The sequence below is a fragment of the Alexandromys fortis genome, unplaced genomic scaffold, assembly GCF_014885135.2.
Source record: "Alexandromys fortis isolate MF-2015 unplaced genomic scaffold, M_Fortis_MF-2015_v1.1 scaffold_1, whole genome shotgun sequence".
In the NCBI taxonomy this organism is placed as follows: domain Eukaryota; kingdom Metazoa; phylum Chordata; class Mammalia; order Rodentia; family Cricetidae; genus Alexandromys; species Alexandromys fortis.
In genome coordinates, this window is record NW_026067927.1 from 35,249,348 (window position 1) to 35,273,941 (window position 24,594).

The following is a 24,594-nucleotide window of genomic DNA, read 5'->3' on the forward strand; positions in this document are numbered from 1 at the left end:
GAGCCACTGCTCTTAACCACTGAACCATCTCTCCAGCCCACCATTTTATTTATTTTTTCTGTGTATTAGCAGTTTATGAAGGAATGGAGTGAGATCGGACATCCCGGATTTCTGAGATGTCTTTGAAACCACAGCACTGGTGTAGGCAGATGTGGTGGAGTGGGACCTTCTGTTTGTCTCCCAAGTGCTGAGATTACAGGTGTGCACCACCACCGCTGCCTGTCTGTTGATACATTCTAAATTCCACCTTTCTTCCCTTTATCCTTCTCCCCAGGAGACAATGTCTCATTATAGATGCTAGCTGGCCTCAAACTCACTATGTATCAGAGATTGGCCTAGAACTCATGATCATCCTGCCTCAGCCATCTAAATGCTGGGGTTACAGACATGTGCAGCCACACCCAGCTCAGCAAATAAGCTTTGTAAGGGAAGGGTTTCTTTTCTAACATTTATTTTATTATTTTAAAAATATGTATGTGTATGTGTCTATGTGAATGTCTGCCACTGTGTGCAGGTGCCCTTGGAGGCCAGAAGAGGGCGTAGAGGAATACCCTGGAGCTGGAGTTATGGATGGGTGAAGCACTATATCTGGATCCTGGAACTGAATTCAGGTCCTCGTGCACCCCAGATTTTAGTTTTTTTTGGGGGGTTTGTTTTTTGTGCTGGTCCTTGAACTCAGGGCCTTGCATATGAAACCCAGGTGCTCTACCATTGAGCTACATCCCTAATCCTTAATCCCTAGAAGAAAGTTCTCTTAGAATTTTTCAGCCTTAGTTTCACCAAAGAAGTGAAACAGCATTCAGAATTTCCTATGCTGAGGGTTGGCAAGATGGCCTAATGGGTAAAGGTGCTTGCTGCCAAACCTGAGAACCTGAGTAAAGATAGAAGAAGAGAAGCAGCTCTCACCACTTGTCCTGTGACCTTCACGTGAGTCACGTCCTAGGTGTACACACACGTGCATACATACATGCACATACACACAAATTCATGCTCACTAAATAACTGTAATAACAGTTAAATTCCTATGCCGAGTCACCCCAGAAGAAACGAGCAGTAAGGTAGGATGATAACTCAGTGTATTAGCAGGTAGACGTAGTCACTTACCAGAAAACATCATCAGTGACCAACTGGAACCTTGGAAGACGTTTTAGGGAGTTGTGGCATCTCTGTCCCTAGGATAAGGTGATTTCCTTGGATAGTGTGGACTGTTGTTTCCATGTGGGCATTGATGGGAAAAGTGGGTAAACGTGAGTTCTTCATGCTGGCCTGACTGCCTACTCTCACTGCACTGTGAGATTCTTGAGGGTCAGCCTCTGGGCCCCAGGGCGAGGAGCCGGAGATGCCTGAGAGACGCCAGAGCAGTGGGTGGTGTCCCTGGGCATCGCGGGTGTGCAGGAGCAGATTGGGTGTGGGGTAGAGTCTGGCATTTTCAAATGAAAGTTCTCACCGTTCATACTGAAAGCAGAAGCATAAGAAACCGTGGCTCGGCTTGCTGGCCAGCTCCCATTTTCTCCTTAGTTGTTTGTGTATTGTAATTGGAAGCAAATATGGGATTCTGTCTCTAAGATTTCCCCTGATGTTCTGCACGGGGCAGAAACTACGGAGTTACTGAAGACCTAGCTCCGCAGCCGTGTAGCCCATGGCTTAGCCTACAAAGCGCCCAGGAACTGTATCTGTCCAGGGGTCTAAGATACACGTTTGGAAGGCTGGTTTTGAGAATAGAAATAGTACTATAGGAATTGATTTTTTTAAAAGTGACTTCATTTCTACACAACCCAGAAATGAGATAAATTTTAAAATAATTATTACAATGCCCAATGCCTGCCTTTACCACAAATTACTGCTATATTACCTTAAGTAGTTTAGATGTTGGAAAATGACTATAATTTAAAGCCAAGTAGACCAGCTTGCAGCGCTAGATAGGCGCAAGACGCTTGTGCATGCATTGACTTATCAGGTAATATTTAGCTTGGTTCTCTCATAAATAACATTCCATGTTGGAAATGAAAACTGTGGTATTAACTGTATTTTTATTGAAAACTTTGTTTTAAGTCATGCAAAATTTTGACATCTAATTGGCTTTTCAGATTATTATATATGAGCAAAGTATATATTTTCTCTAATGAAAAACTCTTACTTAGAAAAATTTGGCTGTTGTAGTTGGCTGAACAAATATATGCACCACACACACACACACACACACACACTGATAGATATATATGTGTATGTATCCATATTATGTAAGAATTTTTCCCAGAGAAACCCTGTCTTGAAAAACTGAAAATTTTTTTCTTTGATTCTATTCACAGACATATTTTTGTTAAATACAAGCAGTGTTTGGTAAACAGGTACAGAGAGTTTTACTTGAGAGACATTATTTTGTTCTACTGAGACCGTATTACAAATGGAATATTGTGGTATTCTAGAACTCACAGGGATTTCTATGTAAATGTGGGGAGGAGGAGAAGGAAGTTGCACTACCCTGCCTTCTCACCAATTAACTTTTACCTGCCGAAAGCACATCGAGACCCATGCAGCGGACATCCGCTAATCCAGTGGGTAGCCGTTCCGGGCTCTAATGCACACTGTTTTACACGCTAACGGTTTTGAAGTTCCAGGCCAACGCTGACCTTTCACGTGTGCCCTGCTCACAGTAGGAATGTCCACTCATGGCTTCCTGTCAGGATAGATTACTGTGACACAGCCCAGAGCTCGTTTTGACTGCAATTAAGTTTTTGATCAGAATTATTTCGCTCACAAACAATCACATTTGTTAAAATGTTACATCTGCCCTGAGAGCCACTGGCAGCCTCCCTATTTACCAGTGGGATGTGAGTGTAATTCATTTGTTTTTCATAAAACGGCAAGCCGTCTTATGTATGTTATTTAATCTTTTTTCTTCTGCTGTTTTCTGCCTTTCATTTAGTTGGGTCTGGAAGGAAGCCGTGTGCTGACAGTGGTACGAAGCAGTTTGAAGATTTAGGGAATATGAATGGACTTATTCTCGGTGTAGAACAAAATTATACAGCTGGGACCCAGGACTCAATTTTTGCTTCCAAAAATTATCAGTGCTGATTCTGTTTCTACGTGAGGAAATGTTTTAGCTCTGTGGATGTGGGGGTTGAGGCTTGGTTCTTGGCTTGCAGTCCTGTCCTTTCTGTGCCTTTATGGGAGTGTGTTTCCAGGTCTCTCTGTGGCTGTGGACTGTGTGTTTCCAGGTCTCTCTGTGACTGTGGACTGTGTGTTTCCAGGTCTCTCTGTGACTGTGGGCTGTGTGGTTTCAGGTCTCTCTCTGTGGCTGTGGTCTGTGTGTTTCCAGATCTCTCTGTGGCTGTGAACTGTGGTTCCAGGTCTCTCTCTGTGGCTGTGGACTGTGTGTTTCCAGGTTTCTCTCTGTGGCTGTGGACTGTGTGTTTCCAGGTCTCTCTGTGGCTGTGGACTGTGTGGTTTCAGGTCTCTCTGTGACTGTGGGCTGTGTGTTTCTAGGTCTCTCTGTGGCTGTGGACTGTGTGGTTCCAGGTCTCTCTGTGGCTGTGGACTGTGGTTTCAGGTCTCTCTCTGTGGCTGTGGACTGTGTGTTTCCAGGTCTCTCTGTGGCTGTGGACTGTGTGGTTCCAGGTCTCTCTGTGACTGTGGGCTGTGTGTTTCTAGGTCTCTCTGTGGCTGTGGACTGTGTGGTTTCCAGGTCTCTCTGTGGCTGTGGACTGTGGTTCCAGGTCTCTCTCTGTGACCGTGGAGTTTGGTGCCAAAATTGAGGGCAGAATCAGTTTGCTCAGGCATCTCTCCTGGCTCGTTGATTTTTTACTACAAAATGGCAACAGAGACCCAAAAGGAGCTCTCTCTGCCAACTCACTGTCTCCTGTCTGCCTGGCGATGGACACAGTGAACCTGTTCATGTCCCAGCTGATCGCTCATCACCATCCTGGTTTTAGTCTCTTGGCAGTTTTATGTCCTGCATGGGGTCCTTTGGGAGATGAATTTGGCTCAGAGTGTGACTTAGCTTTTGACGTGCTTCTGTGAGGACGGAGCCTGGGAAGCTGGTGCCGAGGAGGTGGCAGGAGAAGGGACGGAATAGAATTGGAAAGTGATGAAGTCTGAAATGCTTGAATGTTGTCTGAGAGCTTGAGAAATTTTAATTACCTTAAATATATATGTGTACATCTAGAATACCATTAAAGGAATTTATTGCCAGGTTTTAAAATACTGCATTAAAACCTCAAGCACTTCCCATTTGTTTTGACATAGCTGGACTCATTTATTACTAACTCATAAAGTCGCAAGTGGCACAAGAAAGGTATTGCCCCCCAAAAAACTATTTCACTTTAATTTTTTAAGCTTTTTAATAAAGTAGGGCCTAGTTGCACGCCTAAAATGCAAAGGCTTTACTTGAACGGAATAGTGCAGCCACTGGCTGCATTACTCCAGTCTTCATTTTCCTTGTCGACAGGTTTCTGAGCAGATTTTTCTTAAATCTATTAGTATAATGAAAAAAATACATTTTGATTTTTGTTTAAAGAAATGCTAAACAGTATTAAATTTTGAGAGAAAACTCTAACTAGAGACCTTAGCTATCAACAAGCATACCTAACTTTTTATTGCTTTTTATTCATTGTTTGCATGTAAAAAGGTGTGTACAATTGCATGCTTGCACCCCTGCACACATGCCATGGTATACATGTGGGGGCCAGAGGACAGTTTGTGGGAGCCAGTTCTCCCTTTCCACCTGGGTCCTGGGAACCAAACTCAGGTTGTCCGTCTTGGTGTCAAGCCTGCTGAAGCATCCCTCCATCCCCTCCTAGCTCTTTTAATTTATCCTCATTTAGCATGATCAGACTGGATAGGTACCTGTTTTTAAAATCTTACATAGCCATAGCCTGTTTCTTAATTTCAGGTTTTTGTTGATTTTTAAACTTATTCTGAGATCGTGAGATTTTGGTCTAGATTTATCTCTGGTCGTGCCCCTGTTAGTAGGCTGGGTGGTAGGAAGGCAATCGGGAGGTTTTTTAAAGGGAAATCTGAGGCAGTGATGGGAAAGAACCATGCGGTAATAACCCCATCTGCAAAACAAAGGAAAAACCCCCAGTGGAGAAAAATGCTGCGACCGTCACGTGTAAACAGTCTCCAGGCCTGCAACGCCTGCCTGCAAAGAGAAGCCACAGAAGGCTTAGCCCTCAGCCCCACAAGAAATGTGAAGAACTTCAGAAACGTTCGTTCTGGAGAGACCGAACAGACGGCTGTGGCCGGGATCCACCTCACAGGCCTGAGAAAAGTTGGACACTTTGACTACCTTCAAGTTTTACTAGTGCTTGTAAAAACACTTCTGAGGTCCCAGTAAGTCCTGTGTGCCAGATAGAGGACTCGAGATTCTCTCCCAGCTACTCTGGAAGCAAACCCTTACTTCCTGAATAGAGTGTGCTGAATTACAGAGCCCCCCTCCCTGTGCTATGGGAACTCACCAGGGAACACAACACATTTTCTCTGTTGGTCACACGCCACCTGTCATTGGTTCATTCTTTCTTCCTTTCTCCTCTCTCCTCCCCTTTGACAGGGTTTCCCTGATTCCTAGTAGCTGAGGATGACCTTGAACTTACGATCCTTCTACCTCCTCCTCTTCCTCAGTGCTGCCATGCCCAGCATTATATTGTTCTGGAGACTGAACTCAGGGCCTGACAAGTGCTGGACAAGTACTCTACTAACTGAACGACATCCCCAGGTGTCTGTCAGAACCACCCAGGTAGTGAGTGGCTCATGCCTGCTCCCCAAGCCCTAGCAGAGTGCATCCTGGTTTTCTTCTAATCTTAGGTTTGCAACTGGTTTTGCCCCTGAGGTTTCAAGGAAGGAAGTCTCAGCCCCAAGAACAGGTGTTTGTGGTGAGGTCAGGCCAACTACAGGGCAGAGAAGGCTTTGGTCTCATTCTGAAGACTTCAGATGCGAGTCATGTCAGAGTAGCACTGTGTTGTTTGAACACAAGGACAGAAGACAAAAAACTTTGCGTCCTCACTTCTCAACTTTCACACTACAGCATCCTCGGTGAAATGTTTTGTTTGTTATTTTTTCTTTTCTTTTTTTTTCAAGACATGGTTTCTCTGTGTAGCCCCAGCTGTCCTAGAACTCATGCTACAGACCAGGCTGACCTCAAACTCAAAGCTCCGCTTGCCTCTGCCTGTCAGTGCTAGGACTAAAGATGAGCTGCTTCCCTGTAGGCTGGCGCAGGAGCAGAATGTGGTGGGTTTGTGCCATGCCCACAGTTGTACATGTATTTGGAAGTACTATGAGCACAAGAACGGCCCCCTGGGAAGTCTGCTCCAAGAAGAAGGGGTGTTCTGTCCACAGTTGTGTGGCATGCTCCCTGAGGGTGCGGCAGAAGTGCTTTCTCTAGTTCACACTGCTGAGCTGTTTGCTCAGACAGTATCAGAAGCTGAGAGATAGCTGTCATCTTAGCACAGGTGACAGTTAATATCAGAAATGGTTAGTTGCTCTTGGTGCTCCTGTAAAGAGATCATTCTCATCTGTTTTCACTGGGAGTTGGAAAAAATAGACTTGCAATAACATCTCATCTATTTCACAAAATCCTGGTGTAAGTTTGTCTCTGAAACAGTGCAGCATGACTTGGCAGAGAGTTCAGTCTTTATGTTCAGAAAGCCTGGCCTTAAGGCTCTCTGGAGAGATGACTCTGTGGCTAAGAGCACTGGCTGCTCTTGCAGAGGACCCGGGTTCAATTCCCAGCACCCACATTGTGACTTACCCTGCTTGCAGCTTGCGTCCCAAGGGATTTGATGCTCTCTGCAGACACTACGTGTACATGATGTACAGACACACATGCAGGCAAAACATCCATGCACATAAAACAATTTAAAAAGGAAAAACAAATTAATAAAAATCTGTATTCATTTTACATGCTTTTCTTCTGCCTCAGTTGAGCCGTGTGTTCTGAGCAGTTGCTAAAACAGTTTTCCACCAGCTGCTAATGTAAGGAAAAAACTATGTTGCTTCATGGGCCATGAGGAAGGCATTTCCTTACGGAGTGGTTAGCTCAGGCAACACAGGTAAATGGGAGCTCTGAGACTCTGGGAAAGACACAGGCAAAGCTCCGCCATGACATCTTCCCTTTTCCAAACCTAGAATGCTGCTGTTGGTGGTGGTTATCCTCCTCCTCTTCCTCCTCCTCCTCCTCCTCCTCCTCCTCATCATCATCATTATTATATTAGTTTAAGGCAGGTTCTTGCTATGTAGTTCTGACTGTCCTGGACCACGCTGGCTTTGAACTCAAGAACTTACAGAAATCCTCATGCCTCTGCCTCCCAAGACTTGAGATTAAAGATGTGTGATGCTAAAATTTACTTTGAGGTATAAGAAAAAATGAAAAAAGTGTGCTCTGACATTATTAGGGACTTGTATCTAGGGGTGCGTGCACACACACACACACACTCACACATGGCACACACACACACACACATACACACACACACCACACACATGGCACACACCAGTCAAACTCGGGGCTTGTGCTTGCTAGACAGGTACTTTACCGTCGAATCATACCCCAGCCCTAGAGCGGTGTTCTCCTTTTTCTTCCTTCTAAGAACTGAATGGTAGAGTCGGCGGTCAGAGGGGTGGTCCTAGGGTGTACCAGTTAGAATCCACAGCCTTGCAGAAGTAGGCCTGTCTAGAAGAGGAAGGGGTTTCGTGATCAGAAAATGGTCTACGTGGGTACTGTATGTATATGATGAAAATAAAGTAGTTTGTGGCTAATACTGAGTGCTCAGAACATGGGTGCTGGCTGATACTGTCCTTTAGCTTTTCTTCTGAGCATTAATGTAGCAGTGGGTGGCCACTATGCCATGTGACTGGCAGGCGTCGTCTCTCCTTATTCACATGGAAACAGCTGGCAGAGTCATGCAGCTTGCTGTCTGGATTTTGGGACTAGGTTTGGATTACACGTTTGATGCCCTTTCCATCCAAATCACTCTGCTTCTGTATATTAACTGTGTTTAAAACATGTTCCTATCTCAACAAATTAGACATTTAGCAAATAATGTGTATTCTGTTGAGGAGCATTTAATTTCTTTCAGGTCTTATCATTGCCATAGGTCCTATGGCAGGAGCCCTGTGTCTCCTTGTGCACAGGCGTAGGTTTCTATAGGGAACCCTAGACACCTTTTGGGGTAGCCTTTGGTACACAGACTAATAAAAATGGAAGTTTAGGATTGTGGGGAGGTCAGAGTTTGATCTTGGTCACACTGCAGCCCAGGAATAGGCTGTTCATCACCAGAGGCTTTACCTGTGTGTGAGACCACAGCAACCCACGGTGACCTGAGCCCTTGTCACGTCAGAACAGCATTGTCTGGTTCAGAACTGGCACTGAGCATATGAGCAGAAAAACATGCAGTGAAAACGTCGTGAGAGCAACAACAAGCAGATCTTAGTCAAGACTGAGCACTTTAGGGGGAGGGCATTTTACCCCATGTGTGCGTGAGTCCGTGTGCATGTGCATGTGGAAGCCAGAGGTCAGCGTCCATCAGCTCCTCTCCACGTTGTTTTTAGACAGGTCTCTCACTGGCCCAGAGCTTGCCTGCTTGGGCAGACTGGGTGGGTAACCAGGGACCCTCCTGACCATCCTTCCCCAGTGCCAGAATCACAGGCATGCTACGCCATACTGGGGATTGAGCTTGGGTCCTCACACTTATGTGACAAGTACTTTCTTTTTTATTAATTTTTTCATTTATTTTACATACCAACCACAATTTCGCCTCCCTCTACTCTTCCTATTCCCTACCCCAACCTCCCATCTACCAGCCCCCAATCCACTCCTCTTCCATTCAGAAAGGGGCAGGCCTCCTATGGGAGTCAGCAAAGCCTGTCAGATCACTTTGAGGCAGGATCAAACTCCTCCTCCTGCATCAAGGCTGGGCAAGGACTGAGCCCTTCCCTCAGCCCAGAAAGCCATAGCTTTTGTTGTTGGGAGATAGCATTTGCTGTGTAGCAGAAGTGGCTTGCAACTGGGTAGCCCAGGTTGATTTTGAGCTCAAGACTGACACTCTGCCCTTCTCTGACTGGACTCTTCCTCCTTTTTGGTTTGTAAAGGTTGTGAGCTGGCATGTGGGTGCTAGAACCTGAAGATCAACAGCTGCTTTTAACCACTGAGCTTCCCCTCCCCTCCCCTTCTTTCCTCCCCCTCCCCTCCTTTTCTTCCCCCTCTTCTCCCCTCCTCTCCCCTCTTTTCTTTTCTCACCCCCCTTCCCCTCCATTCTCCTCCTCCCAGTCGGTTTTTCTGACAGGGTTTCTCTGTATAGCCCTGGCTGTTCTGGAACTCACTCTGTAGACCAGACTGGCCTTAAACTTAGAGATCTTCCTGCTTCTGCCTCCCCAGTGGTGGGATGAAAGGCGTGCACCACCACTGCCCGGCTGTGTCTCAGCTTTCTGAGCATGAGAATTCTAAGTGTGCACCACCATGCACACTACTGGCACATTAACTTGAAGTGCCACTGGTACTGCAGATTTGAAAACATTACCTTTTTACACGCGTTCAAGTGCAGGCCCAAACCACCGGGCACTTGCTCCTTGTGAGAAGGCACTCCAGAATGGTGTTCTCCCTCTAACTTTCTACAGTGGAAAGTTCTAGGTAAAAAAAAAAATGTCACCACTTGTATCCTTCATTCCTGTACACATACCTGTGAGAGTCCAAATGGGGAAGACAGACAAGCTCTGTGCATTTGACCGGCTGAACTGGGCTGGGCGTGGTAGCTTGGGCCACAGTGGAGCTGAACTGGGAGGCAGGCAGGACTCTACCGCCCTCTCAGCACTCTCCCCGTGCTGGGGGATGGGGGAGTCCTGTTTCACACTGGTCTCTTTGGGCGGGGATTAGTATGTATATTTGCCTGGGTAAGCACATTGATCAACTGTAATAAAGTGCATCAGACCATTCCCTTGGCAGGGCCGAGCAGAGCGGCCCGTGAAGCAGAGCTGTTTCCAATGGAGCGTGAAGAGCTTTGAAAGCCTGGGGAACAGCAGAAAGCAATATTTGAAACCACCCTTAAACAATTGTTTGTTTTCCTCCTCTCCAACCACGTTTATAAAAATTTGGTCAGACAGGCATTTCGTTTTGATTTAAACTCCTCTCGGTGACTTGTTATCTGCCCAGGGCATGCGCACCACGGTGCTTTTTCTTTCATTCTTGAAACTCTAAACCCTTTCCTCAAGTTCTCCCAGAAGCCCCCCTGTGCCTAGTGAGGTCTTGTGTGTGCGGAGGGGGTGAAAGGATGCAGGCCTTCGGGAGACCTTGAAATTTGAAGTGTGCAATTGTGTTTGTGGACCAGAAGCGAGCATGGCCGGGCCATTCCCGATTGTTTGTCTTTTTCTCCTACCAGGGTTTTTCACTGCAGAAGACACGGTTACCTTGGGCATCTGGTTAATCAAATCATGTGTCCCCCGTAAGCATGACAAGAGGCATGATTGCAGCATTTGTAAAAATTTGGCTCATAGTAAGCCTCATAATTTTTTTTTAAAGGAATTACTTTTTCACTGACATTAAAAACCAAAAGCCAATCGAAAGGCTGTGGTTCATAACACCACACCTGGTCCAGATTGTGCTGGATGAATCCATGTTTGCCTCACTGTAAATGATTCTGAGGGTGGAATTCTTGGATTGCTTTCTGTCTTGTAAGCCCTTGACATTGTACGGTACCTGTGTGCTCCCAAACCCCGGACATGGGAAAGGCCGGCTCAGCCTCCCAGTGAAAGGCACGCTGGCTGCATTTACTCTGCGTGTCCTAAAAGGAGGACAGGATATGACAATAAACAGAAATGCCTTTGCTGAAGAGAGAAGGAAGGCTGGTGTTTATCTGGTCAGGTGGTTTAGATTAACTGTGATGCGGCTCTGTATTATGTTACTTTAAATCCTTGTGTCCCAACAGGACATAAATTATGAAGATTGTTACAGTATGTTTCATCCTATGTAAGATCAACAAATTGGAATAATTTTTTTATAGGAAAATCACAGAGCTTTCAGCCAGGACTATTGAAGCCTTTAATTTGACTCCGGTATTTCTCAAATATTATTGCCTAATATATAAAGTATGATTTGCATAAGATATGAAATAATAAACTTTTCAAAACAAAAGGGAGGAATGTTCCCCCTGCAGCACTTGCCTCAATTGGCCGTGCACCCCCCCACCCCTGCCCCGCTCTTTCCCCAATTGTGCCTGCTCCTTCCCTGTGGGCTCTGCTGTGTCTGCTGTGGCCTCACCTGGCCAGAGAGATGACAGACCCGAAGGAGACCAAACATTCTTGTTCGTAAGTCAGGAAAACACTTTCCCCAAATATATTGTGAAGAAAATAAAACCAAGCTAGAGAAAGCCCTACTAACTCGGCAGCTGAAGTTAAAGTAATTTATGTATGAATATTGAAGAAAACCAACGAAAATGTATTCTCTCGCGAACCTCCTTCATCCTTTGCTCTCTTCTGAGTTCCGGTGCAGATATGAATCTTGATGTGATTGCTTTTCGGTTGTGCTTTATTAAGTTATGTGGTCACAAAGAACCAATGTTTTAGTTTAAAAAACATTGCTTGTGCATGATGAAGCCCTGTGGTGGTTTGTCGCCTGTGCACGGCAGTCCTGCCTTTACGAGACCTCTGATGTCCCACAGTGAAACTGAGAGTCGGGGCAGCCTCTCAGGTTTACAGGGATGAGCAGAGGTTCGGAGTTTACTCAGTACCCAGAAGGAGACATCTCCAGATTCGAAGTTTCCAGGTTAAGATGCGACTACCCACCCAAGCACTGAGTCTTTGATACTGAAAATAAAGTGATTGCTAAGCTTGCCTACTCTCTCTGTGGCCGTGAGTGAGTGCCAAGCTTGCTTACTCTCTCTGTGGTCATGAACCCTGAGGGTTTTCTTTAATTGTTTAGTAATGCTGTTTAAAACACAAAACCTAGTCCCTTCTTTCAGTCTGCAAGAGTGAGACTTTAGCGCTCCTTAAGCTCCATCCTAACAGTGGTGACAAGTCCTGAGTATACTGTGGTTTCCCTCAGCTCGGCGTCTGAAGACAGGTGTACAAACGCCCCATGCTCGGTACTGTGGTGTGCTCTTCCACACAAACACACACATACAAATGCACACCCAAGACAGGTGTACCAGCGGCCTGTTCTCAGCCCTGTGGTAAGCTCTTCCACACAAACACACATACACACATGCACACCCAAGACAGATGTACCAGCGGCCTGTTCTCAGCCCTGTGGTGAGCTCTTCCACACAAACACACATACACACATGCACACCCAAGACAGGTGTACCAGCGGCCTGTTCTCAGCCCTGTGGTGAGCTCTTTCACACAAACACACACACATGCACACCCAAGACAGGTGTACCAGTGCCCTGTTCTCAGTCCTGTGGTGAGCTCTTCCATACACACACACACACACACACACACACACACACACACCCAAGACAGGTGTACCAGCGCCCCGTGCTCAAGACTGAGGTGTGTTCTTACACAAACACACACACACACACACACACACACACACACCTGAGACAGCCTCTTTCCTGGTTGCTGCCTGCTTGGCACAGATTCCTGGAACTTGGTTCTGGTAGCTGCTTTTCTTCGGGTAATGTGTTGTCATGGGAGGTCCTCTGTGGGGTTACCAGGATGTCCAATGTTTGGGTGATGTATTTCCTTACAGAAAATAATCGGCAAATGTGGTAGAAAGTACTTTAAAAATCCAAAAAGGAAATGGACTCCTGGCTTAAAACAAAGTAACGAAAGCATCACCGTGGGCTTGTGGTTGTTTGCAGACCGGTTTGTGCCATCAGATGGTTGGAGATGTGAGACGGGAGGGTATGGACCAGATGTAAGGTATGATGTGTGCAAACCCGCAGCATGTATCCTATAGATGATAATGGGACCGGCATTTTGTCTGCCGACCTTGTTCTCGCCCTCCCCCCTCAGCTGTAGGATCCTGACTTTCAGTTTAATGCGTTAGTCTCTGTCCCTGGAAGGGTGTAGAGACCACTGTGGCTTCATCTCCCACGGAAACCTGAACTGCGTAGCGTCAGTGGTAGCGGAGCCTCGAGAACAGCTATTGATTGATTGATTGTGAAGAAGAAAAGCAGGTCTGGAGATGTGGCTCAGTTGGTGGGGTGCTGGCCTTGCGTGACTGACGCCTGATGCCCTCCGTTTGGTCCCCGGTATTGAATAAACATGGCATGCTAGTGCACACTTGTAACCCCAACACTAGGGGCTGAGGGGAGTAGGGACCTTAGAAGATCCAGGTCATCCTCAGTACAGGAGCCCAAGGCCACATGAGACCACCCCCCCCCCAAAAAAAAAGAGCAGCCAGGCATGTAACTCCATAGCATTTGGGAGGCTGAGGCAACAGGAAGGGCTCTCTGAAGGAACAGACCTCTATTTTGTGTATTATTTGGGTGCTTTTTGTTTATAATGTGTCTGGCCTGATATTCTGAACCCCATGGTTCTGGATGCATGACATTGAAAACAGACACTTTTTCTATATAAAGTTGAGTTTTTATGAATTTTATAATGATGAAAGCATCAAGGAGCTTAAAGTTCAGTTCTTACAGAGATTGCTGAAAGGAAACAAAGATCTTTGGTAATTTTTGTAATACTTCTCACGTCACGAGATCCAGAGAGCTTAGGAGTCAGCTAAGGAAGCCTCCGGAGGACTGTCCTGAGGTGGCTGCATGGTGACAGTCAGCGGGAGGTACCAGGCGATGTTGTGACGTTAGGCATCTCCAGGAACTGCTTCTCTGGCGGCTTTCTCTGCGGCTGGTTTTGACCAGTGTTTTGTCTGCATTAGTGGAGGAGAGCTGGTGGCACGTGCTGATTTGGAGGCACAGGACTGATGGATGTGAGAAATCCAGGAAGTGGCTGGTCAGCCCAGGCAGTTAGGACGAGTGTGCGGAGGCCGGAAGGGCGGGTGGTACAAATCAGCTTCTGAGATTTATTTGAAGAGCTCTTACTCTGAACAGAATGGAAGTGAGGGGTCCTTAGGTAGATCGATGACATGTGGAGGGCCTGTGTTGACCAGACTGCTGCCTTGAGAACCGAGGACTTGTGTGGGTAGATGATTCCTGCGGGGGCGGGGGGCGGGGAGGCTTCTCTGGTGTAGGAACCCAGGACGCATGCCCTCAACATGACAGGTCCTGATTCTGCAGCCTGGTGTTTTCTGTTAATGATGTGTTTTGACGGTGGTGCTGTGCCTTAGCTAAAGTGTTGCTTTCTTTTTCAAATTGACAGTCTAGGGTACTGTAGAGGTTACCAGAAATAGTGATGTCGGAATGAAAAAATTCTTCTTCTTCTTATTACCGTCATCATTATCTCTCTCTCTCTGCGTGCGTGCATGTGTGTGCGTGCATGTGTGTGTGTGCACGCAGGAGATGATAATTGAGCCTGGGGCAGGGTAGAGGGGCTGGCTCTACCTGAGAGCATGAGAAAACTGGCTCGAGAAAGCCGTTCAGTGTTAGAATTGGGTTTTCTTGTCCCGAGTAACTGGAATGGTGAGCTCTGTAGCAGATTAGGTGGAGGGCATGCAGACTGCAGCCCCAGGACTGGGGGGCTGTTTCTGCCCCCAGACAGATGGAAGCCTGAAGAATGGTCCTCAGGTCTTAAACACACACACACACACACACACACCACCCCCATACAGACACCCAATACACACCTTATACACACACACAGCCACCATATACACAATACCTTATAGACACCGTACACACATACACTCACCACACTTACACACAACCTGTGCTTGTCAAAGGACTAGTCTCTCGACTTAGCTGCTCACACACCCGAGGAAGTCTTCCCATGGCAACACCAACTTAAAGAAACCGTTCTCAAGATGTTGCAGGTTTTCTCAGCATTGTGAAGGTAGATTTGTTTGGTCTCCAGGTTGGTGTTGGTTTGGAAAAGAATGTTTCCTTTTCAGCCATAGGTGCTGTAGTGATGAAGCACTGAGCCTGTGCTTTAGAACCAGAAGCAATGAATGCTAAGAGTGCCAGGCCTGGGGAGGGTGGCTCAGAGTGCCTCTCTCCTGCACAGGAGGGAGCCCTGCCCAGGAGCTTTGCCAGAGACTACTGCAGTCTGCAGCTGAACCCAGGTCTCTGATCTCCAGCTCTGTCGTCGGCCCCTGGGCTCATGTGCAGAGGGAAAAGCAGGAGTGAACCGCATCTTTGCGTGGGCCTGTCCCTCACAATTCTGGTCACGAATATTGTGTTGACCTGCAAATTAAGATCTGATGTCCCCTGTGCAGTGGCTGGAACAGGGACCAGTGTTTCCAGTGGGGAAGGCACAGGGAGATGTGTAATCGTGCTCTGGGCACCCAGCAGTGTTTACGTGATTGATGTCACCAACGCCCAGGGAAGGTCCTGTCCCGTGGCATGTGCATGCTTGGCAATGATCTTGCCTTGTATTTTGCTTAATAATTTTCATTATTTTTAATTAAAGTTGAAGAAGTGCAGACCTGAGCTGAAATTAAGGTAGGCTGTGTTGCCGGAATCTGGTAATTACTTTAATTGATCACAAGATAGTTTCCTTGATCACCAATTAGAGGAAATTGCCGATCAAGTTTCAAGACGTGAAGAAATGCCCAAACTGATTTATGTAATAGTGTTTTCATTTCTAATCAGACATAAATATCATTTCCTTCCACAGCAATTGTGTTTTTTAAAAGAAGGGTTATAGGCCTACAAACATGAAGGTGATTCGTAAACAATAGAGAGTTCTAATTCATTGCATCAGTGAGGGAGTGTTTAACGGCTTAATGGAGATTGTACTGGCGAAATTACTTGAGAGTACCTGGTGCTCATTTTCTTAGTGGGAGATATGTTCTTTTTTAGTATGTAATTAAAATAGTCTATAATCAAAATATGAAGGCAGCTGATTTGAAGGACGTATATCAAAGGGAACTGTGCTGAGGACGGAAAGGTTCCTATTGTAACCGCGCCCGGAGTTAAGCCTGTGTGCTTTGATAAGTCATACATGTTCTTAGGACTGAGGCTCTGCTCTAAGTTTGGGGTGCTGTTATGTGTTTCACAGATCGACACGGGATCCCTGTTTCAGTTTTGTGCGTCTGATAGTGTTCATGGTTCCATGAGTGAACTGAAACAAAAGTCACTTTGAGAAAAATTCAAGTTTCCAAAGAGGACTTGATTTGGGGTTCATGGAGAAAAAACTTTACTTGCCGATGATTTGGAGATTTCCAAATGACAAACTTCATCGGCCCAATTTGCGGTGATTGTAATGCTCGCGTTCCTCGAAATGGCAGAGTGACTTCAGGAGTCATACTTCATCATGCACTCATGGCTTGTTCGCGAAATGTCTGTGATTTGCAGTGCAGGAAAAGACTGAAACTATTATCAGCCATTATATGTTATTTGTTGACCATATGTTTGTTTGAAATGGCCGTGGCTCAACAGAACACGGCTCATAGACAAACTATGCTGTAAATTGGCACTAAAAACCCACCTCAACAGGTAGGCATATGTTAAGAAGTTAACATGAGCCAAAGTATTTTAATATGAACCATATTACATACATTGCAGGGTCTTGGCTCCCTTTTCGGTGATAACTTCATTTGCATGATTCCTTCATTTTTTTTTCTCCCAAACTAATTTTTAAAACTAGATGAGATGTATTCATTGTGAAAATTCAAAAGGTACTAAGGACACAATGAGTCCTTCCTGTTTCTGGCCCTGGTCACCTGACTCCCAGCCAGTGCCTCCCGCCCCTCACATTGCTCCTGTATTTCTTGCAGATTGCTCTAGGGTGTGAGTGTTCAGATGAGCTTGGGCCTTGCCCGTCCTCTCATGCAGCTCATAGACCCTGTGTTCCTCATATTGAAATAGATCTTGGCAGTACTTCCATGTCAGAGGGTGGTTTTCTCGTCCTTCTTGACGACTGCATCAAATTCCTGTGTCTAAGGCAAGGTAGGAAGGAGAGTACACAAGGTGACCATTATTGTAACTGTTGCGTGAGTGCTGAGAAGAGGACCTGTTCATTCTATACTCATGGACTTGTGTGCATGCATGTGTGTGCACATACGTACATTCATGCATGTGTACGTGCATGTCTGTGTGAGAGCGTGGGCACATGCGTGCTGTGGTGCATGTGTGGAGGCCAGAGGGTGACTTTAAGGAGTCGGTTCTGGTTTTCACTGTGGATTCCAGGCCTTGGACTTGGGCAGTCAGTTTGTGTGGCAAGCACTTTTTTGTATAACTTATTCTCTTATTACCTGGTACGGGACCTCACTACGTAGTTCTGGCTGACTTGGAACTCAAACTCATAGAGATCCGCCTGCCTCTGTTTCCATGCGTTGGGATTAAAGGTGTGCACTACCAAGCCTGGCTTGTGGGTTTTTAAAAAATAATTTATTTTACTATGTTTTATTTATTTATTTATTTATTTATTTATTTATTTATTTATTTATTTATTTAGGTGTTTGAGGCAGGGTTTCTCTGTGCAGCTTGGAAAGCTATCCTGGAACTAGCTCTGTAGACCAGGCTGGTCTCTGCCTCCCAAGTGCTGGGATTAAAGGTGTGAGCCACCACCAACGGGCTAATCATTTTGCTTTTAATTTTGTGTATATCTGCATGTCTCTGTGTAAGTGTCCCCTGAATCTGGAGTGATGACAGTTATGATTGTGAGCTGCCTGACGTGGGTTCCAGAAATTGAATTCTACTGGAAGAACAGCAAGGACTTGTAATTGCTGAGCCCTCTCTCCAGCCCCCTGTTTTGCTTTTTGAGATAAGTTGCCATATGGCACAGGCTGCCTTCAAGCTCTGGAGCCTCCATATCCAGCCTCCTCAGTGTTTGATTATAGGTGTCTGCTGCCACGCCTAGCAGAGCCTTTTACATTCATGTGTACTGGAGGTTTCTGAGAGTTTCATGTGTGAGCATTTCAACTATGGCATCCCACCCCTTCCTCGCTCTTTATATATTTAAAAAACAGCCTGCCTATCTGTTTGTCTGTCTATCTATCTATCTATCTATCTATCTATCTATCTATCTATCTATCTTCTACCTGTCTGTCTGTCTATCTATCTATCTTCTATCTGTCTATCCATTCATCTAATGTGTATAGGTGTTTTTCTTTTCTGCAGGTATTCCCAGCTCCATCTAAAAATAAGCTTTTTTTTTTTTTTAAAAGGAGGAAGATTTATTGTAAACAACATTAGAACCAACCCTAAATTCCCCCTAACTCCCGAAGCATTTTAAAGATTTATCCATGGCCGGGCGGTGGTGGCGGCACACGCCTTTAATCTTAGCACTTTGGCAGGCAGAGGCAGGCAGATCTCTGAGTTTGAGGCCAGTCTGGTCTACAGAGAGAGTTCCAGGACAGCCAGAGTGGTTACACAGAGAAATCCTGTCTTGAAAAGTCAAAATTAAAAAAAAAGATTTATTCATTTTTATTTTTTATGTATGTGTTTGTTGGTATGCTTGTATGTGTATCGTTAACATGCAGGGCCTGTGGAGGTCAAAAGTGGGTGTTGGATCCCTTGGAACTGGAGTTATGGGTGGTTGGAAACCTCCATGTGGGTGCTGGGAACCCAATCCAGGTCCTCAGCTGTTGCTCTTAACTGCTGAGCCATCTTCATAGCCTCTCCTCAACATTTTAATAAGGGGCTTATTGGAGCCTAGCAAGGTGACGTGTATGCCTTAGTTCAAGGTTAGCCTGTCTAAAAGTGAGTTCCAGGACAGTCAGGACAGGAGAAACCCTGTCTCAAAAACAAAACAAAACAAAAACAAAAACAAAAAACCCAAAACAAACAGAAAAAAAGGGCTTATTTGTGATATGATAATGCACCAATTCAAACATAAATGTTTTATTTGCCTTATATTTTCTGTACTTTCTACCTGGTTAATTTTGAGGCTATGTTTGTGTAGTACCAATAACTCATAGTCTTCATTGCTGATGAGTTTATTTTGACTTTAATTGCTTGGATTTAGGCTGCGCACATTTATTGATTGTTTGGTTTTGTGAACCATGACAGAAGCAGTGTCTACTTACCTTAAACTATATGTGAGTAATGCTGTTTAAATATGGTATTTCGGTGTGTTATCAAGTTTTTAGTTGTGTTTTCCTTAGTTGGGAATGTTTGTTTTCAATTTTGAGGGCGCTGTTCCTCATAGTGTTACATGACAAATCTAGCCCCCGTCCCCTTAGCACATTCCCGCTAGAGGTAGCAGAGCTCCTCGGCTGCCTTCCCCCCTCCCTCCCCTGTTCAGTCCTACCTGATGCTGTCTCCCGTGTTCCACCTCTGAAGACCTCTGGCACTCTTCTTTCCGCTTTGAACCTGCCTGTGCTTCTCTTCCCTTTTCTAGCTGATGACATTTAATAGCCGATAACAGTTGCTTTTGGCTCCTTACTTGCTATAGCTGTGCTAACCGGAGTCCTAGCCCTTCATGAACTTACTCTCATTGCCAGCACCTCGGGCATGGTTTTCCACTCGGCTCTCAGCTCTAACTCCTCCTTCTTCAGTCGTCTCCTTAGAGGGATGAATGGCAGTTGTTCTGAGCTGTTGCATTTCTTTTTTAACTAAATAAATTTAAATGTGTGTGCATGCGTGTGTGAGTGTGCATGCGTGTGTGAGTGTGCATGTGTGTGTGAGTGTGCATGCGTGTGTGAGTGTGCACGGCACGACATGAATGTAAGGTTCATAGGACAGCTTTATGGAGCCCGTAGTCCCTCCTTCCGTTTTTATGCGGCTTCTGGGGATTGGACTCCTGTTGCCATGCTTGTATGAGAAGGACTTTACCCACGGAACCATCTTGCTGACCTGATTTATTGTATATCTGAAATATCAGTCCACTGCTTCTATTTGTTTGTTTGTTTGTTTGTTTTGAGACTGGATTTCACTATGTTATCCCTAGCTATCCTGGAACTCACAGAGATCTGTCTGCCTCCATCTCCTGAGACTGGGGTTAAAGGCATGTGCCTCCACATCAAGCTATTGCTTTTATATTTTGAAAACTAGTTTAGCTGGCTGTAAAACTCTTGCTGGGAGTGGTGGCACAAATCTTTAATCCCAGCCCTCAGGAGGCAGAGGCAGGTGGATCTCTGAGTTTGAGGTCAGCCTGGTCTACAGAGCGAATTTCAGGACAGCCAGGGCTGAATAGAGAAGCCCTGTTTGGAAAAACAACAACGAAAACAACAAAAATTTATTTTTTTCAGTCTTTGTTTTCACTTTTATTTCCTAGAGTCTTTGCAGGTTTTGTCCCTCTGATTCCAATATGTGGACATTTGAAGTCAACAGGTTTCTTTTTATCCTTATACAGGGAATTTCTTACTAAATGATAAAAGGACTTTTTAAAAAATCGAAGTTTATTAACTTTGCTAAAATGTGGAGACATGTCGCATTCTTTTTTTTTGTTTGTTTGTTTTGTTTTGTTTTTAGAGATAGGGTTTCCCTGTGTAGCACTGGCTGTCCTGGAACTCACTCTGTAGACCATACTGGCCTCCAACTCACAGAGCTCCGCCTGCCTCTGAGTGCTGGAATTAAAGGTGTGTGCCACCACTGCCTACCAGCTGACATTGCTGCATTCTTATATTTGTGTGTGTGTGTGTGCGTGCGTGTGAGAGTATGTGTGTGAGCGTGAAAGCATGCATGTAAGCGTGAGAGCATAAGTGTGAGAATATGTGTGAGCATGTGAGTGTGTGTGAGCGTGTGAGCATGTGTGTGGAGGATAGAGGCTAATGTTATAGGATGGATTTTCCCTCTCTGCCTCTCCCTGGATTCTGGGGATTGAACTGCCAGGCTTGGGAGGCAAGAGACATCTCACTAGTCTCTCTTTACAATGTTTCTTTCTATTTATTTATTTATTTATTTATTTATTTATTTATTTATTTATTTATTTATTTATTTATTTATTATGTGCACAATATTCTGTCTGTGTGTGTGTGTGTGTATGCCTGCTGGCCAGAAGAGGGCACCAGACCCCATTACAGATGGTTGTGAGCCACCACGTGGTTGCTGGGAATTGAACTCAGGACCTTCGGTAGAGCAGGCAATGCTCTTAACCTCTGAGCCATCTTTCCAGCCCCTACAATGTTTCTTTTACTTTTTTCCTTTGCATTCTGGAGGTGAAACCCAGGCCTTCAGCAATGGCAGGTCTGTCCTGAGCAGCCTGGCCCCTTGGCCCTATTTACAGCTTTTTTTTTTTTTTTTTTTGGACTGTAGTATTGTAGTAATTAAGTTTATGTTAGTCTTATGTGTCTTTTTTTAAATTTATTTTTTTATTGAAAAAAAATTTCCGCCTCCTCCCAGCCTCCCATTTCCCTCCCCCTCCTCCCACACCACTCCCCTTCCCCCCTTATATGTCTTATATATTGGTTTTCTAATTCCTTTAAGCTCATGTTGGTTTCTTTTTAATTTTATTTATTTTGTGTTTATGGGTGTTTTTGCCTGTATGTATGTCTGTGTACCATGTGTATATGTCCAGGGCGGTTAGAGGAGGACGTTGGATTCTCTGGAACTGGAGCTGTCATGTGGGTGCTGGGACTTGAACCAGGGTCCTCTGCAAGAGCAGCAGTGCTCTTGACCCTGAGCCACCTCTCCAGCCTGTTGGTTTCCTGTCACTGCCCATTTCCTTAGTCACACTGGGCTGCTGGTGAGTCTGTTCTGCCCCACGCTTTTCCAGCATTGCTGGATGGGACTGTTTTAGAAAACCCTACCCTCTTAATAACTCGGGGTCGTTAGATCCCAGCCGGAGCCTTGGTAAGAATAGCCTGCATGCTCGCCTGCAGCTACGCCCCCGGGTGAGTTCCTTCATTGCAGATAGCCACAATGCCCCCTTGAATTCCTCCTCTTTCCTGTTATCCACTCATGTAACTCCTGAAGCAGTAGGTCTGATTGCCATGCATGTTTTAAACATGTAAGCTCTGAACTAGGCAGGTAATAGATTTGGGTCTGCTAAGTGGAAGAAGGCAAATGGGCTTTGCCCTCCGGGTCAATTGCTTACTTCTCCTATGGAGAAATCATAAATAAATCTGGTGTGGCTTATCAGATTTTGTGATACTTTCTTTTCTAAGTTAAATTTATATTATTGTTTGTTATTATTGTGTGTGTTACAGGTGTGTGTACCATGAGCCCCGTGGAGGTCAAAGGAGAACTTTTGGGAGTTGGTTCTTCCCTTCTACTGTGGGTTCTGAGGGTAAAGCTCAGGTGTCAGGCTTGTGTAGCAAGTGCTTTCGCCAGCTGAGCCAGCTCACTGGCCCTGTAATAGTTTTTTCCTCTTTCTTACTTCTACCTCTTTTTTTTTTTTTTTTTTTTTTGAGACAGGATCTCACTCTATAGCCCTGTCTGGCCTCAAACTTACAAAAATCCACATGCCTCTGCCTCTTGTTATATTTTCTTAAATCTGACTATTAAGGGCTGGCAAGATGGCTCGGTGGGTAAAGGTATATACCACCAAGCCCGATGGCCTGTCTGATGTCTACAGGCAGCCTTAGCATGCACATCTGTGCACACACACTACATAAGTGTGAGAAAATATTAAAAAAAACAATATGACTATGATGTGACAGTTGAAAGAAATGGACAAAGTCGAGGCAAATATAAACTGGTGCTTTGTGGCTGTGCACTTTAAAACATTGACTTAGGTATGGCAGAGCCCATTTATTTGATCAGTGTACCCCTCAAGCTGTGCACGTTCCCTGGAAAACCCGCATCTTCTGAAGGTTTCACTGGTGTGCTGGAAGCATGCTGGAGGTTAAGGGTGTTTGTTCTCCTGAAATGGTAAGGGATACTAGACAGCACTTGGGACCTTTTGGGATGACGAAGTCTGCAGAGATTGTGGCTGTAGGGCAGTGACTGACTTGACCTGACCTATTGTCATTACACTGTCTCCCTATTCAGTATATCCCTTTGTTTCGTGTATGTCTGAATCACTTTACCTGACACACTGCTCGGCCTCTGTGCGCTCATCCTGAGCAGTGCTGGCGCAGCTGTGCTGTAGCTGAGGTCTTCTGTGCTAGCGGCTGCTTGCTAAGCGCCTTACACACCTCACCTCAATTCGTACTAGACTGCATTAGACCATAAGAGCTTTTTATTTCTCTCTGTTTTATTGACAAGAAAACTGAGCCCAAGTGGGAACATTGCATAAGGGGCGGGAAGGTTGTTAGGACCAAATGCCAGACCCAAGGGCAGCCAATGGCTCTGTACACTCCACGCAGTCACCGCAGTCCTGATCTCAAGACAGTAGTTACTACCACCAGGCCCCTGTAACACTGGCCCTGTTAGCAGCCCATCAGGGAGAGGGGAGGGGCTCATAAGACCCTACCCCATTACCTCTGGCTACTGACCCTTGCTAGATTCTGGGGGAGGGGATCACTGTCTGCAGTTATCCACCCACTACTGAGTGCACCAGGCTCGAGTGTTATCTCCAAACTCCTGGCCACACACACACACGGCTCTGGCTAGTCTCGGTGGGTCCCAAAACAAAGGGAGTAGACACACGTGTGTGTGAGGGAGATTTGTGAGGGGTGAGGCGAGAGTAGACGGAGGCGGGAGGCAGGTGAGCGTGAGAGGGTTCGGTATGCATTATGCACGCGTGAGAATGTCTAAGAACAAATTAAGTTAATTAAAAAAGACCACTAAGGGCTAGATGGACATCTGGATGGACATCTGGATGGACGGACAATGGTTCAGAGTATGTGCTGCCTTTCCAGAGAACCGGAGTTCAGTTCCCTACGTGGGCAGTGTTCAGCCCCCCGGGACTCCAGCTCAGGATGGACATACGCACTCAAAGGCACACATACACATCCTTCAAAAATCAAATCTTAAAAAATAACAGAGACGGGAGAGAGAGCGCACGTGTGCTCGGGAGAGCTAGCTGAGCCTGGAAACCATTTATGGAAGCACATACCTATTCTTCTAGTACTTAACAGTAAATTTGAGGTCAGCCTGGCCTCATGAGAGCCTCTCTCAAAACCCCGGAAGTGGGATGGGGAGAGAAAGGGAAAGAAAAAGAAAACGGAGCCTAGGATCACATGACAGTTAAGTGGTAGTGTCAGAATTTGAATCCAGAATTCCCAGGTTCAAAAGGCCAGGAGGCCCTGAGCCTTGTCACCATCTGTCACTGAGGACAGACAGTCTTCTACTTCAGCTAATGCTGAATAAAAATCCGTCACGTCGACAGTAGAGATTCCCACACAGCATTGCTGACTCCGTGTTTGGCTAATTAAACCAGACTTCCCTACATGACTGGTACCTCGATGGCATCTAGGGAATCGGATTTGGAATGGAAGGGGGCAGGAGAGTACATTTGCTTTTCTCTGGATCATTCTGTATATAGTAGGTTCTTCCCTCCCCTTCCTTTTAAAATGCGTTACCTGTGATTGACAGTTCACAGGACTAGTCTGCTGTGTGCCCTGGGCAGGTAACCAGGATGGTCATGCGCTCATGGTTGTGCGGGTGGACAAGTGTCCCACCTTCCTTCATGTGTCTTCAGCTTCTTGCACACTTTATGGTCCCCTTCCACAGTGTTCCCTGAGCCTTAGAGGGGTTGTGTAAAGTAGGGTTATTATTTGCCATCGCCTTTGTAAAAATGTGAAAGGAAGCAAAAATGAATGTTTTCCTCAGA

At 45.7% G+C, this 24,594-nt stretch overlaps 1 protein-coding gene across 1 annotated transcript in view; it reads left to right on the forward strand.

The window, feature by feature from the left end:
- Window positions 1-24,594, forward strand: part of Pcbd2 (pterin-4 alpha-carbinolamine dehydratase 2) — a 49,341-nt gene that overhangs the window by 21,715 nt on the left and 3,032 nt on the right. The gene's annotated exons all lie outside the window — the stretch shown is intronic.